Source organism: Dermacentor albipictus, chromosome 9, assembly GCF_038994185.2.
Source record: "Dermacentor albipictus isolate Rhodes 1998 colony chromosome 9, USDA_Dalb.pri_finalv2, whole genome shotgun sequence".
NCBI classification, from domain to species: Eukaryota; Metazoa; Arthropoda; class Arachnida; order Ixodida; family Ixodidae; genus Dermacentor; species Dermacentor albipictus.
In genome coordinates this window covers 16,604,925-16,621,502 of record NC_091829.1, presented here as the reverse complement: position 1 = coordinate 16,621,502, position 16,578 = coordinate 16,604,925, and the positions used below count along the sequence as shown (strand labels likewise).

The 16,578-nt window shown below is 47.6% G+C and overlaps 1 protein-coding gene across 1 annotated transcript in view; it reads left to right on the top strand.

Moving 5' to 3' along the window:
* LOC135903703 (natterin-4-like) overlaps positions 1-16,578 on the top strand; it is a 283,730-nt gene that overhangs the window by 52,164 nt on the left and 214,988 nt on the right. The gene's annotated exons all lie outside the window — the stretch shown is intronic.

The window sequence follows — 16,578 nt, the reverse complement described above, 5'->3', positions numbered from 1 at the left end:
CTCACCCGCCGCAAGATGGCATTGCACCACCGCCACTTCTAACGTTCAACCTGTTGCGACGCCTTTCGATACGGAAACAGTGGCGGTGCGGTGGGCGTCCGCTGCATCAATTTCCTGTACGCCGCGTTTGATTGCTCCGTCGTCAATTTGCGGAGCGCAAAAATTCCTAAGCGTCCATTCGCCTGATGACCCCGTCACCGGAAGGCTCGCCCGGGGCGCTGAGTGCTTGAAGTCACGCCGTGAGATATCGTATGCGCTCGACACCCTGTCGCATCCAGGGATGCCATCGAAAGGTTGCGGAAGGAGATCGTTCTCCCGCTAGTCACATTTTTCCGGGGTCGGCCGAGGGTTGCGCGAACGTTTGAAGGCGGCTTCGTACCGTTGCCACGGACAACGGGGCGCAACTTCGTGACGCGTCAGTGACGCACATCAATGAGTTGTATACGGCCGGCCGCCGCTGTATGGGATGAGAAGTTATGAGACTATCAGAGGTCCGTTTGGCCTGAACAACAGTTTTGTTTCTAATGAAAGATCGCGCTGCAACTCTTTAATGGCTTCGCACGACGACGGCGCGAAAAGCGTCACGGGTTGATGGAATTATGGTAATACAGAGCGCTTGCTTGAGCGGCTAAAAGAACCCTTTGCCATGAAACTGCTTTCCAGCAAATTATTATCCCTCTTGCACCATTAACATCATAATACACAAAAGGTTAGAAGCTTGTACTTTCAAAGTTTGAATGTTTTCTCGCACCGACTGTTTCCTATCTTTCGTCAGTATTTCTTACACAAGACAGCATAGCTGTTCTTCCTCTTCCCAGTACAGATGACGTTTCTTACGTTCCGACGGTGCTTTTTAAAATGGCTTTAATATATCTTTAACATCTATTTAAATCTACGTGACACTATACTCTGCACTTGTGTTCCTCATCTGGAACAAAACGTTGCCAATCGCCCGTAAGTAACAGTGATGGCTTCTGGATGTCATCTTACGAAAGCTTTGTCGTAAGCAGCGCAGTAATTCACTCGCAAGCGAGTTGCAACTCGCGAAGGTCGCTGCTGGCGAAACGCGAGTTCGACTTCACGGCGTGGCTGTTCAGTGGTGCGGCAAAGAAAACTTTAGAAATACCGCTTCCTCAGTGTGTCGGCTGGGAAGCCGTTCCGCGTCGCCCTGGTTACGTGAAACGGTGAGTCTAGGGGATTCGCAGAGCAAAGTGTCGGAAACGTTGTTGTCGCGCGAGGACCCGTATGTAATGCTCACTGGCTGTTCTCGTGCACACTGTTGTCCGACTGAGATGACGTACGTTTAGACTTGGTTTCGCGTTTTCAACCGTAAAACACGAAAAGGCCGAATGGAATGCGCACAGAAGCGGCGGTGCGCCAGACGGCGATAAACGAGAAGAGCAGAGTTTCAACAGTGCAGTTTACGAATAGAAATCGCATATTTGGTATAAACGATCTTTGAAAGGTCGAATATAAATATCTTTTTCCTTTCTAAACCGGGTGTGGCACCGAACCCGAACCGAACCAGAACCGAAAACCGTACCCGAACCGTAATTTTGGGTGGAATCGAATCCAAATCTGAACCGATATTTTGGAACGTATCTGAACCCGCACCGAACCTGAACCGAAAAAAAAAAAGAAGTAACGGTTATCGGTTCGGCACGAAACGGTTCAAGAATATAAGGCGACAACAGGTGCTCAACAGTTTGCACGATTGTTCGAATAGCTACTACTACTTCGGTCGGCGCACCCTGCTAGCAAATTTTTACGGCTTACGAGTTGTGTACGAGTATGGGGACAGACGACGGGTGTACGTACTGGTAACTACGGCCTCCTCAACAGACACGCTTGCGCTTCTGAAGTCGGTCATGACACTTGTGTCCCGCGGCCGAAAAAGTTGTTTCGGGGGCTCGGCAGAATCAACATTTCTGGTGACGCTCCTGATTCGGCCGTTAGGTCAACTTGTTACTAAAACTGGATAAACATGGAGAGCGGAAAAGACGATCTCTTAAGGGAAGGTTAATAAGTTGAGCTGCGTGACTTACAGTGACCATCACACCGTGGTCACCAATAAATGCCGTCACCTTCTCACTCAGCGGTAACCGTCTCACTCAGCGGTAACCGCGGCTGTAAACGGCGCACGTAATTGTTCAGCGTGCGTTCGGTGCATAGTACAAGCAGTGTACACCGATCTTCCAGTTGTAGAAGTTATTCGTGGGACACAATGGGCGTGTTTTTGACTTCTTCGTCCACCCTCGGCCAGCGCACAAAGACTACGCGTCACGGGCAGATGCGCAGAAAAGGTCGACGTATGGTTCAGTGCAAACCGTCGTATGCTGGATTTTAACTTTGCTGCAGACTAGAAGTTTGAAGTTGTAACTTATGCAGTACAATGTGAATTCGCGCCGTGTTCGACACCCCATAGTTCACATGGCACATAATTCGCTCACCACTGCAGTCCTGTGTACAGTAACAAAAGAAACCTGGGGCAAAATGAAAATTAACTGTCAAAAAGTAACGAGTGTGGAAGCCAGGCAGATCTCACGCTGACGCAGGGGTTATCACTAATTGCCCCTTTCTCTAATATTTACGCGGAAATTTCCCCAAGTCTATGGTGCTATGCAGCAAATCACCATATGGCAGGATAAAATGAGCTTTGCGAACCGGTTCGCTAACCGTTATAAAAGTTTATTTCGCCCAACCGGAACTTAACGGGAACGAAAGAGAGTGCGTTGCACCTGAACCAAAGCGGTATTTTCTTTTTCTGTTCGACATCCTGCTTCTAAGCCAAGTAAAACATAAATGTTTATGTTGAGTGCGTTTGATAGTCGACGACTGATCCTCCTGCCGACTGATGATCTTGTAAATGAGATAACCTAAAGGTGTGCGTATCTCATCCCGTGTGTGAAATCACTGCAGCCAGAGACCTTGTATCAGTTTGTCTCGTGTGACCATTTCTTCAAAAGAAAAAAAAAAGACAGCGAGTCGTGTGCAAAAACATCTTCCTGGTTCCTATGTTCCCGCATTAAGAGCACACATGACGCATGCTGCCTGTCATTCAGTGTAGCCAGAAACTTCGTACTTAACGTCGAAACTCAGCAAGAAAAGAAATTTTGGCATGCTTCCTGTAGGCAATTAACACTCGTCCATGAAGGGCTAAAGCTGGGTGGATGGATATATGTTTACTGAGATAGGGATGGCTCCTTAGCCTGTTTTGGGGAATGTCTAGAGGGGAAGGGAATAAACTGGACCGTGGTCACAGGGTTAGAGTCTGCCTACGATGCTGCCCTCAGTGGCAAACGCCGAGAGGGAGTTGAGCCAGTGCTGTTGGTTGTGAGACGCGCTGGTCGCAGCCAGCCCTCTTTGTTGCAACCACGAGTGCCTTTCTGCGGGGGAATTATTCCGAGCAGTCGCCGTTTGCGAAGAGTTATCGCTTGCATCTATTTTTGTCCCGAAAGAATGTTCGACAATTTCGAATAGCGATTTCTCGAATCGAATAATCTTTGCCATTCAATTCGTATTCAGAAATTCGCTTGTTCACGCATCCTTAAATGTAAGCGAAGCCCGCGGAAACGCGTGAAAGAGCATAAAAAAGTGAAAACCGTTTGTAGGGCGCAGCTTTTCCTTCGGTGAGCGTCGGCGTCGGCGGCGGCGTAACCGAGCGAACGAACATAGCGAAAGCTGAAAGCGAACGCGGAGCGCAGCGGGGCATGAAAGACGCGAGGAGGAAAGCGGAGAGGAGGGTGCAGCGGAACCATGAGGCGGAAAGCGGAGGAGGTGAGAAGAAAATGGTAGGCGCCCTTAATCTTTGACTTACGGCGTCAGCTGCTGAGTTCAGTCCGCGGTACCAGCGTGCGTGACGGAGAGAGAGAGAGAGAGAGAGAGAGAATAAACATTTTTATTGGGTGAATGTAGCTTTGGAGAGGCGTCCTCATTCCAGAATGCCTTGAGCTCGGGCCGCGTCCTGGGCCCTCGCAATCAGCCGTTGCTGATCCTCGAGGTCGGAGCTGGCCAAGGCTCTCTCCCAAAGCTCGTTAGTGGGGTAAGGGTTCGGAGGATTTAATGGTGCCGCTCTGCAGCCGATCACTGCTCCCTGCAAGAGGTGATGGCGAGCGGCAACGAGTAAGACTAGATGTGACGCTCCCTTGGGGTGTTGCCGCCGCTGGAACTGGTGGCACGACTTCCCCGGCGCGAAGGGCCGTGCAAGACGGGCTGTGCGGCGGGGATGGCTACAGTATGGCGCCAGAGTAGCGCGCGTCGTCTGCATGGAAACAAAGCGCTGCGTGAGGCGGAGGTCTGTCTGTGGCGGCGGCTGTGCATCCCACCCACGCGTGACCCACGCGCTGCCTCTCGCGGTCTTCCGGTTAGCGAGGCAGTGGCACCACACTTCGCCCCCGTTTTGCAATGTGCCACACGAGACAGATTGTACGCGCCAGCTACGCTGCTCGCAGTGTTCTCTTCCCCATATAAGCCATGTACAAAATGATAATACAAAATATTGACACGCGAAATGAAAACACCTATAGAGATGTGCCCAAATTTCGCATTAAAGGGAATCTAATCATCGTTGAAGTTCTTTTTTTCTTTTTCTTTAAACCAAGGTGCCTAGTCACAAGCAATGACGCCGCTATAAAACGTCGAGGAATCCAACCCGGAACATATTATTTGCTCGCATCTGTAAATTTTTTGTGTCGGACGGATATTAGCAACTGCCCGAAGCAGTGCGTGAGATCACTTAGGTTGAAGGGAGATTGAAGGGAAGGGCAGGCAGCGAAAAGGGTTTTCTTTTGCGAACGACGGTCACAGCGAAAGAGACGGTTGGTGCCGGATGCAGCACTGATTGACTTCGTAAACTGAGTGCCGCGAAGGAAAAAAAAGAAAAAAAAAATATTTTGTTCGAGATAGGACGCCCAAGTTCGCACAGTATAGATGTGCATAGACCAGCATTATATTTTCGCACAAGAACCGTAAATATTGTCTTTTTAGAGTATAACTCTTGACTGTTAAGGGCTTCATTCTAGTGCACGATCACGGCTATATGACTTGTATATATGTCGAATAGAGAGAGAGAGAGAGAGAGAGAGAGAGAGAGAGAGAGAGAGAGAGACCAGGCTTCTTGAGCCCAAAGGTGGGTGGCCTCCTCAGTCCAGGTAGCCATGGCTCGCTGCCGCCGCCCGAGCCCTGTTCACCAACCACAGCTGGCTGTCAGGGTCTTGCGTCACCAGCAGAGCCTCCCACTGGTCTTCCAATTCTTCCTCTGATTCCGATTCTTTCTGCATCTTATCGCCTGGTGGTGATGATGGCGGTGGTACTTCTCGATTATTCATGCACCCCAGCACCATATGGCGCAAGGTGTTGGGCGTGTCCGGCGGGCAAAACTTGCAGTCTCGCCCGTAGTTGCCCGGATACATGGCGTGCAGCAGTGTTCCATTCGAGTAGGTTCCAGGCTGGAGTCTTCTCCAGGTTACCGCTTGTTACCTACTCATCGTCTGATGCTCGGGCGGGTAGCAATGCCTCTGCTTCCTGTAGTGCGCCAAGATATCCGAGTACTTCTTGAATATCCGATCGTTATTGGTCCGTGTTCTCTGCGTGTCGAAGACGGCTCGGCGTGCATGATCTCGAGCAGCGGCGTGCGTCGCCTGGTTCCTCGCGAGAGACTCGTGTCCCGGCGTCCAAAGGATTTGGTGCTTCTTCTGTCTTGGTATTGTTCAAGACCTGAAGTGCTGCCTTTCCGATCCTTCCGTCCATGTGCCTTCTGCATGCTTCTTGCGAGTCCGTCACCATAAGAGCGTGTAAATAATACTATTACCGTATTTTTCAATCTATAATACGCGCCTTCCACCTCTCCCCCTAAACGACATTAATTTTTGCGAATTCGTTTATTATAAGACGTACCTTGTACAAAACGTACGTCTTATACAAGGTGCACCGGAACGCCCTTTACAGAGGTACATCGCCACCAGAAGGTCGTTATTTTTACACGGAAGAAGCCTTTCGTTCGCCGGGAAACGTGCTTGTCTAGCCAGATGGACATCGTCTGCTCGTCCATCCACTCTTTCGCATTGGTCTTCTGCTATTAGTCCTGGTTTCAAGACTCCTCGGGCATCGTCTTTCCCAAAAACAATCATGGGTGGAAGCCTTTATCTGTCAGCACAATAGTAGCACAACTGTCAAGTGGGATCAGGGTAAATCCACGCACCGTTGTAGAAGACGCGCCGGCGAAAATAAATAAAAAAACAACAAAACATCAGCAAACGAAAATGAAACACGTCTTATATACAGGAAAATACGGCAGTTTTCTAGGGGGAAGGGGCGTGGTAGGGGTGCAGAGGGCTGATCAAGAATCTAGATCACGAGTCGTCGTCGACATAGTAGCGTTGAATGTAAACATATGGCGCTGTAACAATTTTCCTCTGGAAATGCCGTCTTGTGGCTACGGAGGAAATTTTGTCACCTTGATCGCAATCTGCCGCAGCGTCCTTGAAAACACCCACGATTCTCCGAAACGATAGACCCAGCCGTGTATTTTTGGTGCAGCAACTGCTTTATTTATTTTTAGTCCAAGATGAAGGCCAAATTTGCGGATTCTCCTGATTACGTTTGCCTCTTGGTAGGAGGTTCGATATGTCCTCCCTATCTCACCGCCGGTTTGTTTTTAGAAGATCATGAAGCGATTCGAACGTTTCCAAACGATGATACCGATTTAGCAACTGGCGTGCAATTTTGGGCGTCATTTTTCTGTTACAACTCGATGTGAAGAAGAAACACAAGTTGGAGGCGGGGGTTAGTTGTTCATTATTTACTTCTTATCGTCTGTTTGTTAGACTCCTTTCAACGATGCTGCTGTCAACGCAGAAATAGATCGGATAATGACTATTACTGATTGCGAACGGATGCCTCAGATCATCGTTCATTGACGCTGTGACGAGCGAAATACAGAAAAAAAAAATGGCGTTGTGATCATCTCGGTCCATTTTTCTAGGTTGTTCCTTCTATAAACTCACGTTGTTCGTGGTACAGTTATTAAAAACGTTTCTTCTTTTAGCACCATGCCATCCCAGCGCTGAAGGATTGTTAGCCCTTTTTTCGTATCCACCTAAAGGGGCACTATAGAGAGTAACACAATCAATTTTGGCTGCTGAGGTATTTTTGTTTCAGAGCTGTTTTCTCTCGTTTGGCGGAAGGGCAGTTTTACACTGGGTAAGACGATGGCCGGAATTCGATTACTTGGAAGTTCGCGCGATCGAGACCCCAGCGCCTGTACGTCAATGTAATGTCACGGACGCCAAATCCATTTCTTTTGTACTTAGGCCGTTTTTTGGCTTCGGGAAAGTACTTGAAGTAGGTTGTTGAGCCTTTCTTTTTCTTTTTTTGATTAGGGATGTTTCTAGAATTGCAGAATCTAATGTACAGCTTAATTTTTTTTCCTAATGACTGCGTAATTTACGCTCTTCTTGATGCTGCTGCTGAGGACTACCTTAATATTAATAAATGTTCGCAAGATGTTGGCATATGGTGTGTGAAACGGAGCATGAAAATTCATTATACAAAGCCAACGTGTACTCACATAAATAAAATAAATACAAATAATGCTTTCCCCTATTGCATAGGCAACCACCTTTTGATGAATGCACGCTCATTTAAGTACTTGGCAGTTACAATGCGTCACTACATAGACTGGAACGATCATATAGATGTGCAAGTAAGACTGCTCATTGAAAATCTGGCCCGTTAGGAAAAGTGTGTAGCATGCCATATGCGGGATATCAAGCTTATTATTGCACGCGAAGCATTTATCAGACCAGTATTCCAGTATACGCCTCCGTAGTATAGAGTCCTAACCAAAAGTCATTTAAACGGAAGTTAGAATCAAGAGATTAGCCGCGCGTTTTGCATGTTCCAGGTACCGTAGGGCTGACTCGGTAACAAAAATCTTGTTTTCCAGTTTAGACCTGTCGGAAATACGCAGACAGAAATGGCGAATAAAAAACCGTGTTTCAGATAACGAAAGGTCAAAGTAAAATTGATAAATGCCAATATCCACACGCTCCAGGAAGACGGAATATGAAAATAAATCATGGTTATGTACTTCAGCCATATAATATGCGCACAGTGACACATTTGGATTCGTACTGTTTTTTCCATATGCAATTGAAATATAAAGCTACTTGCCCAGGTCTGTTGTTGTTTCAGATGATGTCTGCGCTTTTGAACGCGCTGTGAAAATGTTTTACCACAAAGGCTTCTTTTTAGCGTGTCGGCAGTTCTCCATTAGGGTTTCACAAATTTTCATTGCTTCTTCATATTTGTTTGCCTTCCCTGTAATGACTCCCATCAGGGGGCTGACAGCATTGAACAAACAAACAAACAAACAAACAAACAAACAAACAAACAAACAAACAAACAAACAAACAAACAAACAAACAAACAAACAAACAAATAAAAATTGACAGTTTAGCGTACGCTAAAGAGGACGAAGGCGAAAGAATGCGCACTCACGAGTAACTCATTAAGTTACTTTGACAGCCGCATTTCGATTGGGGCGAAATGCGAAAACACTGTTGTACTATAGATTTAGGCGCACGTTAAAGAACCCCAGGTGGTCCAAATTTCCGGAGTCCACCCCCCCCCCCTCCCCCCACGGCGTGCCTCATAATCAAATCGTGGTTTTGACGCGTAAAGCCCCATAATTAAAAAAAAATTTACTTTGACGTTCTCGTTCGAATGCGTTTGCTCCCAATTACTTTTTTCTCTTTACTTGTTTTTCTCTTCACTCGTTCTTTCTTTCGCCCACCTAGACAACGCCACTGGTTCTGCGTGGTTAATGACACGTCAGAACAGTCGTGGCAAGTCTATGAAGACCATTAGGACACATGCGCAGGTTCACTGAATGAATTTTTAAAAAATTAGCACTTTAATCGACGAGGGTAGCTACATGGGCTTGTATGTATGGTGCCTTCTATTTTCTTGTAGCGTGGGCAGGGTGAGAGGGACACGGAAAGGCAAATTAGACAAAGACATAGTGCTAGCTTTCAGCAGATTTATTTCCAGTTCTCGCACGCGTGCTTATACTCCTCAAAACATCATAAGACTCGTGTACATTGCTCGGCAAATAGGAACGAAACCAGGAAGACCACACACAGAAACTTTTGTGGCCGCACTGATTGTTTAGAAGGATGTCCGATCAACGCGAACCGAGCTCTTTGTTTTATTGATACAGAAATACTAGAGCATGCGCCTAAATTTCGGTGCCATAACGCCGGACGCACAATTTTTCTACCCGTGAGCCATCTAACGCTTTCGCCTTGATAAATAAATCCGAGGACACCTAGGCACTTTTATGAGTAACGAATGCGAGCGTCCGTTGAAACTCCGATGGGACGTCCTCTCTCCCTTTATAGCACCTGTTATTACCACCATGATATTTGCTATCGCAGTAGAGTGGAGTACTCGGCAGAGATTATTTAAACCATTTGAAGTTGCCGGATGTGCAGCTTTAGAACTGCACTGAAATATGGCCGCCTTCTTTAGCTCTATATTTTCTTCTTCTTTAAGAGTGAGCAAGTGGTATAAAACGGGTCACTACTGCAGACACGAAACTTTTTTAGCGTGAGGGAGAATTCAGTCGCGCGTGAATTTTGACAGGCGAATTTCAGATCCTGACCCGTCAATGCTTATCTCCGAGGAATGAAATCCGTGGTTTGCATGGCCAACGCACAAAACACATTCTATCGCCGCGGTGGTCGAGACACGTTAAAATGAAAATTATCACAAACCGTCAGTTTTGTTGTTTATATCACCTCTGTGTCTCGTAGAAGACGCCAGATAGGCTGGTGACATCAGGACGTGTCCGCAATGCTGGTTTGTCAGGAGAGGGCCTGGGTGCTACTAATGGGGGAAAGAAAAACAAGGAAAAAAAAGGAAAACGGCCGGGAGGGAGCACGATATAGCCTTCGTAAGGCAGCATCCTCAGACTCTGTTCTCTCCCTTCTTCCACTCGAGGAATCGTGCCAAATGCAGACATTGCGCATTGAATCCAGGGAACCACCCGCCGTGTGCGGCTGGGTTCGCGATACGTTTGAATGCCGGTGGCCTCTGAAGTTGCAGCCGCTTTATCCAGACTGTGCCGCTAGCTCTCTGTAGGCCGCGTTCGACGCCCGTAGTTTTTGGTCTCGACAACTTGAAACATTGCTGCCGTTTCAATGCAACACTATAGTTGCGGTGGCTCAATAAGTCTGGATTGCGTAAGGTCCCTGCGTCTGTGTCCGAGTGCGTAAGATTCAAGGTAGCGCCACTCTCCCTTTAACGCTCCCATCTTCCTCTAATCCTCCTCCTACGTGGACGGCTCCAGAGAGGTCCCAAATACCTCGCCGCGCGTGCAAAAATGAATAGCTTGTAGTTTGCGTCGTACTACATCAATTATCCATACTCGTTTTGAAAACTGTATTCCGTATAGTAAATCCTTATTCATCCACATGTTGGCGTGAAGCGTGCTTTGCAACCTTTAACAACAACATCACAAATTTAATTGGGATCAATACCACGTGACCGCACAAGGCCAATCAGGCACGGGCAGCGTCAGGAGAGATAGAGTATGAGGGGGACGGCGGCTGGATAAAAGAATAGCACCACCTTGGAACTTTCTTATTTAGGCACCTTAGGAGAGCGAACTCATGTTCGCAACTAAAAGAAACGCGACGCTCCGTAGCAAACCAAGTTGTAACCCTCATACAAAGGAGTGAAGGAATGTAATCGAGCGATGAGAGAAGCTTCGTTATGTCGTGAACAAGGGTGAGGAAACGCACCGAATAAAACAATCAAGCGGCGTTTGCGTACGAAGGCGCGAGGTTCCTCGGGAGCGAGCTGTGCTGTCACAGGAACACCTTGAAGCTGCGTTAGCCAAGAAAAAAAAATGTGGCGTTTTACGTGCCGGAACCACTTTCTTATTATGAGGCACGCCTTAGTGGAGGACTCCGGAGATTTCAACCACCTGGGGTTCCTTAACGTGCACCTAAAATCTAAGTAAACGGGTGTTTTCGCATTTCGCCCCCATCGAAATGCGGTCGCCGTGGCCGGGATTCGTTCCCGCGACCTCAGTAGCCCAACACCATAGCCACTGAGCAACCGCGGCGGGTTGGTTAATGAAGAAGCGTTGAAGCGGAACGGGATTGGCTTGTGGTCCGGCCTCCGGTAGACAGCGCAGCCCCGTGTCGTCACTTCCGTAGTGCTTCGCAAAACATCGATTGCATCAGCAAATTGGATGTGCATAAACGTTTTCCCCTTCAATCGCATTCTATTTAACAACAGGAACCGCTCTACAGCTTTCCTTCGCCACGACTGTTTCTTCAGTGGCAGCATGTCTCACGTCACCGCGCTGTCGGTCTTATTCTACGTGAGCAGCATTCGAAAAAGTCGTGCAAGACTCTCCCTGTCTTTCGTTCTTTTTCTTTTCTTCTTCCTAATTCCTGAGCACTTGCCGCGTCTACCGACATCGGGAGACCGTCTGAAAGCGCAGCCGCTTTTTGCCGTGGCTGCCCCGACGACGGTGTGCGCCAGCGGCCGCGTTCTGTGCGATCCTCTTTGTCTCTACAGCTTTGCGCACTTTTTCCTGTGTGTGGAGAATGCCCGTACGCGCGGTGTTTTAATCCTGACTTACGAGTGTGACGTCAGAGGCGCTGTGTGACGCTTGCGGTAAAGCGGAAAGCGAAGCAAAGTGCATGCGAGGAGGTTGCGTGACGCATCGGCACGCGACCCCGCAGTCTGTATGGTACAGCCATACAGACTATGTATGTATGTATGTATGTATGTATGTATGTATGTATGTATGTATGTATGTATGTATGTATGTATGTATGTATGTATGTATGTATGTATGTATGTATGTATGTATGTATGTATGTATGTATGTATGTATGTATGTATGTATGTATGTATGTATGTATGTATGTATGTATGTATGTATGTATGTATGTATGTATGTATGTATGTATGTATGTATGTATGTATGTATGTGTGTGTGTGTGTGTGTGTGTGTGTGTGTGTGTGTGTGTGTGTGTGTGTGTGTGTGTGTGTGAAGAATGTGCACGTGGCACACATTCAACTCATATATACACTTTCTCGAAAATGTTCGCACACTATGCTTTCTTCATCCGACTTGTACACGCACCTGTTTTCTTATATGAAATGTTTCCGTATTGCAGGCATTAATTATACATGTATAAAATTATTCAGCATCATTTTCAAATATTTGTCAGCAGTGTCAACATTTCGTAGGAGTCCTGTTCCGTGGACTGATTTAAATCTACTCTTTCAGTCATGTTTTATATGATGCATGATCACGAAAGCATTTTATTATGCGTCGTCTGCCAGTAGCTCACTGGCCCTGTCAAGCTGTTTGATCAGATGCAGCTTTATTGCCGAGGAGGCTAGCAAAAAAATGCATATATGTTGGAAAATAAAATTGAGTTTTCGCCATGTGCTCTCAATCCCTGACGTCGCAGTATATACACATTTCGGCCTAGGTGACAGAGTGGTTGTTAAAGACTTGTTGACACCGACAATACGCCGAAGAATCGCCGGAACTGCGACCCATGTTCACGGTGGCCGTTCAGCGAAAATTGTGTGCGATTGTTTTAACAATGTTTGAACACGATACTGTACGATCGACCCATTATGTAAGAAGCCTGATGAGTTGTCCGTTGATTCTACTGTGAATATTGCGCAGTGGCGAAGGAAACTGTTCTCTGCCATTTGGCCTATATAGGCGCCAGAGCTCATGCTACGCGCGTGACATTGGCTTTAGACTCGTCTACTTCACATGTACTGTTTGTCCGACGGTTACAAGATTTTGCATAATCCATTTACCTTTCTTCTCGTGGGCAGCTTTCCCACGGAGTAATGCTGCATTTAGGCCAAGACAAACCAGCACCTACGGCACAAGACCTATTTCGGTTATGTCGCATGAGAGATCTGAGTAGGGCTTTCTGCCGCATACGATATGCTTCGTGACCAAGGGTCTCGGAGGCTTTCGAACACCGCATACAAGGCGGAGCGAGGGTGCCTGTCAGCTTCCGTCAGGCATGCGCATTCGGCGATGACCCGTGTGGGACGCCTGGTGCATTTATTAATTGCTTGAATAAATGGGTCAACCGAGCGAGTAAGTGTACTCTCTCATGGGCCTGTGGCTGAGCGATGAAGCGTCTGATTGTTCAGGGGGCTTTTCAACAACCGGTACCTCTCCCTTCCCCTCTACCCCACCCTCTCTACCGACCACCTTCACGAAGGAAAATAGGAAAAAAAATTTCGTTGCATTCTGTCCGAGTGACTTAAATATCACGTTTTCCTGGGAGTTGCGCGGCTTTGCGGTTCTCGCGAAACCACGTGTAACACGTGGTGTTTAATTACACGCCGTCGGTGACTCCACCCAGATTGCACCCGCATAGCTGTACGCCATCTTGCATCATAAACACTGTGCATGTGCCGATGTTTTAATACCTACCATATGCCAAGCCAAAATTGAGACGTCGAGGCGAGGCAGGGAAGAACGTATTTCAAGACGCTACGCCGGCAGTCTTGGTTGCCCCCATACTACGTCACAGATACGCGGCCGTTGTGGCCGCGCCGCTGCATCGCCGCGGACTGGAGTAATTGGGGGCGACGCTGCGTTAATGTCGGCGAGCCTCTTATTATAATTGTCCTTGGGGCGGTAAATCGGCTATCGATAGCTCAATCGCTCGTGGCAATACCTCGCGAGAGCCGCTGATTTAGGCGGACGGCACGAGCATAGCGGTCAAACGGCGGGCCATGTTTTGCCAGCCATGCGCAGTGGAAACGATGTGGCCCGCGGCGCCGGCGAGTGGGTTCATTTGTCACGACGCAGACGGGGGCGAGTGACGCGGCGTTTAAAAGCCTCCGGATAATGCGTACCTTGTGTGTATGGGCCTGTATCGCCAAAGGACCTTCGGCGTACTTGCTCGGTTTCTGTACTTTTCCTCCGTCTTTACGACGGTTCACGGTCCGAACGGCATGTCGAGATGTTTACTTCAATTTCGCTTCCTCGTTTACAGTGAATCCGCCGTATGGGCTGGCATACAGAGAGAGAGAGAGAGAGAGAGCGATAGATAGATATATATACATATATATATATATATATATATATATATATATATATATATATATATATATATATATAGAGAGAGAGAGAGAGAGAGAGAGAGAGAGAGAGAGAGACGTCAAGGAATGACAGGAGGAGGTTAACTAGAGGATATCTCCAGTTGGCTACCCTGTAATTGGGAAGATGTGATGGTGTGGCTGAACCTTTGAGGTATCGCGCTCAGATCTCTCACCTTTCCTAGATATGATGATGAAATCGTCTTATTGACACCCCGCATAATTTATGACCTTTGCATGCAACTGACTATGTTTCCATCCCTAATAAATGCTGTAAATTATTAGAAATGTATTTTTTTTTCGTGAGTCGTTAGCATTGCTTACTGGAAAGAGTAGCTATTCTGAGACACACAACATTCACGTGCATTTCACACGCCATTGATAAAAGACTCTGCCGAAGAGGTCACTGAAGCCTATAGGTCTTTTTCATAGTCAAAAAAGCACGTAAAGCAATTTGAAGCGAGGTGAAGAAAAGCAAGATATTCATTCTGTAAGCATAGGCATCCATACCTTTAGAAATAATTTTCAATTGGCTACCTCTATCTCTTTCAGAAATATAATACACTTTGTCCTGTGTGTATACTTATATATATTGCGTATGTGCATGGTGTTTACAGTGGAAATTAAAAACAATGTTAAAGGGAGAAAACACGGATGACGCGGCCACCGCTAGTGCTTATAATACGCGTGTCCTTCTATTGTCAGAATTTTTAAAAATAAAGCGAAAGCATGAATTAAAAGCCGTGCGCGTCCGCGCCGTCAATGATGCAGTAAGCTATTTGCCCTAGTAAAATTTCAAGTGAAAAGGTCGAGGAAAGTCAAAAGAAACCCCAAATGATGTGGGTGACAAAGCTGTGGTAATAACATTTTAGGTGTATGTGTGTAGGGGGGGGGGCTTCGGCATCACCCTGGGGGGGGGGGGGCTGAACTCCCCCCCTCCTGAAAACTCCGGAGGGGGCTCGGGCCCCGGAGCCCCCCACCCCACCCCTCCTCCCCATAGTCGGTGCCTATGCACAAAGTAATTAGTTAAGAACTTAGTTTGGGAATCTTTGTTGATTAGTCGATTATGTATTTCAATTTCTTCTGCAAGTAATGTCCGCCTCTTCGAGTACGCCAGCTCATGAACTAGAATTGAGCTATCTGCATGCCACAGGCATTTTTTTTTTATTTTGAAAGTGTTCGCTGAAACACCGGGCATAGTGCGGCAACCTTACGGCGGCGTTGCCACGCTTTTATTTTTGCGTTAAAAAAAGTTTTGTCAAGCCTCTGCTGACGATAGGAGCGCCTCTTTCGGTGCTGTTGAAACGCTATTTATTACTGTAACTCAATTGATCTTTCTCATTTTGTACCCTTTTAGCAAAGCACGCAAGTCCACGTCCCAACTCTCCCTTCCTTGCTTTCTTTTCTTTCCGTTTTTTTTTTTGTACGCAGACGATTCCGCGTCGTCGGTGAAAACTCACTTCCTTGCTATAGCTGGCTTGGAATCAAAACGACCGCGTACCATTACGAGAACGCAAGTTGCGTCATCGGTGTTATGGCCGTCATTACTCTTCAGAGGCAGGTGCGTGTTCTCGATGCTGCATCCTCGGCATCGTCGATGTACAACTCGGCTTGTGCGCGCGTCATGCATCGGCTGTAATCAAGGCAGACAGACGCTGAAACCTGACGTCAGCGCCCTGATTTATGTGCCCACATGCCGCCGTGTTGACCCTCTTCGCGGCGATCCCACGGGCGCTGCCATGTTTGATCAAGGCACGCAGCGAGCGCGTCCACGGATACCGCGTACGGAAACAAAGCGCTGCGTGAGTGGAGGTCTGTCTGCGGCTGCTGCTGTGAATCGCGCCCACGCGTCACCCACGCGCTGCCTCTCGCGATATACCGATTAGCGAGGCAGTGGCACCACACTTGGTCCCGTTTGCAACTTTGCAAACGTGCCGCACGAGACAGATTAATATAATAATAATATTTGGGGTTTTACGTGCCAAAACCACTTTTTGATTATGAGGCACGCCGTAGTGGAGGACTCCGGAAATTTTGACCACCTGGGGTTCTTTAACGTGCACCTAAATCTAAGCACACGGGTGTTTTCGCATTTCGCCCCCATCGAAATGCGGCCGCCGTGGCCGGGATTCGATCCCGCGACCTCGTGCTCAGCGCACGAGACAGATTGTCCGCGCCAGCCGAGATAGTACGAAATGAAAACACGTATAGGGCTGCGCTCAAATTTCGCATTAGGGAGTGTTGTAATTGTGGGCGAATCCTTTCCTTATGAATACGCTTCAAAATTTTCATATGACGTTCCCTCCTATAATGCATACGTTCCTCCATGCTGACATGTGAAGTTCGTCTTGAAGGCTTTGTAACTTCCAACATGGTTTATACCCACATGCCGTCGGGCTTACATGCGAA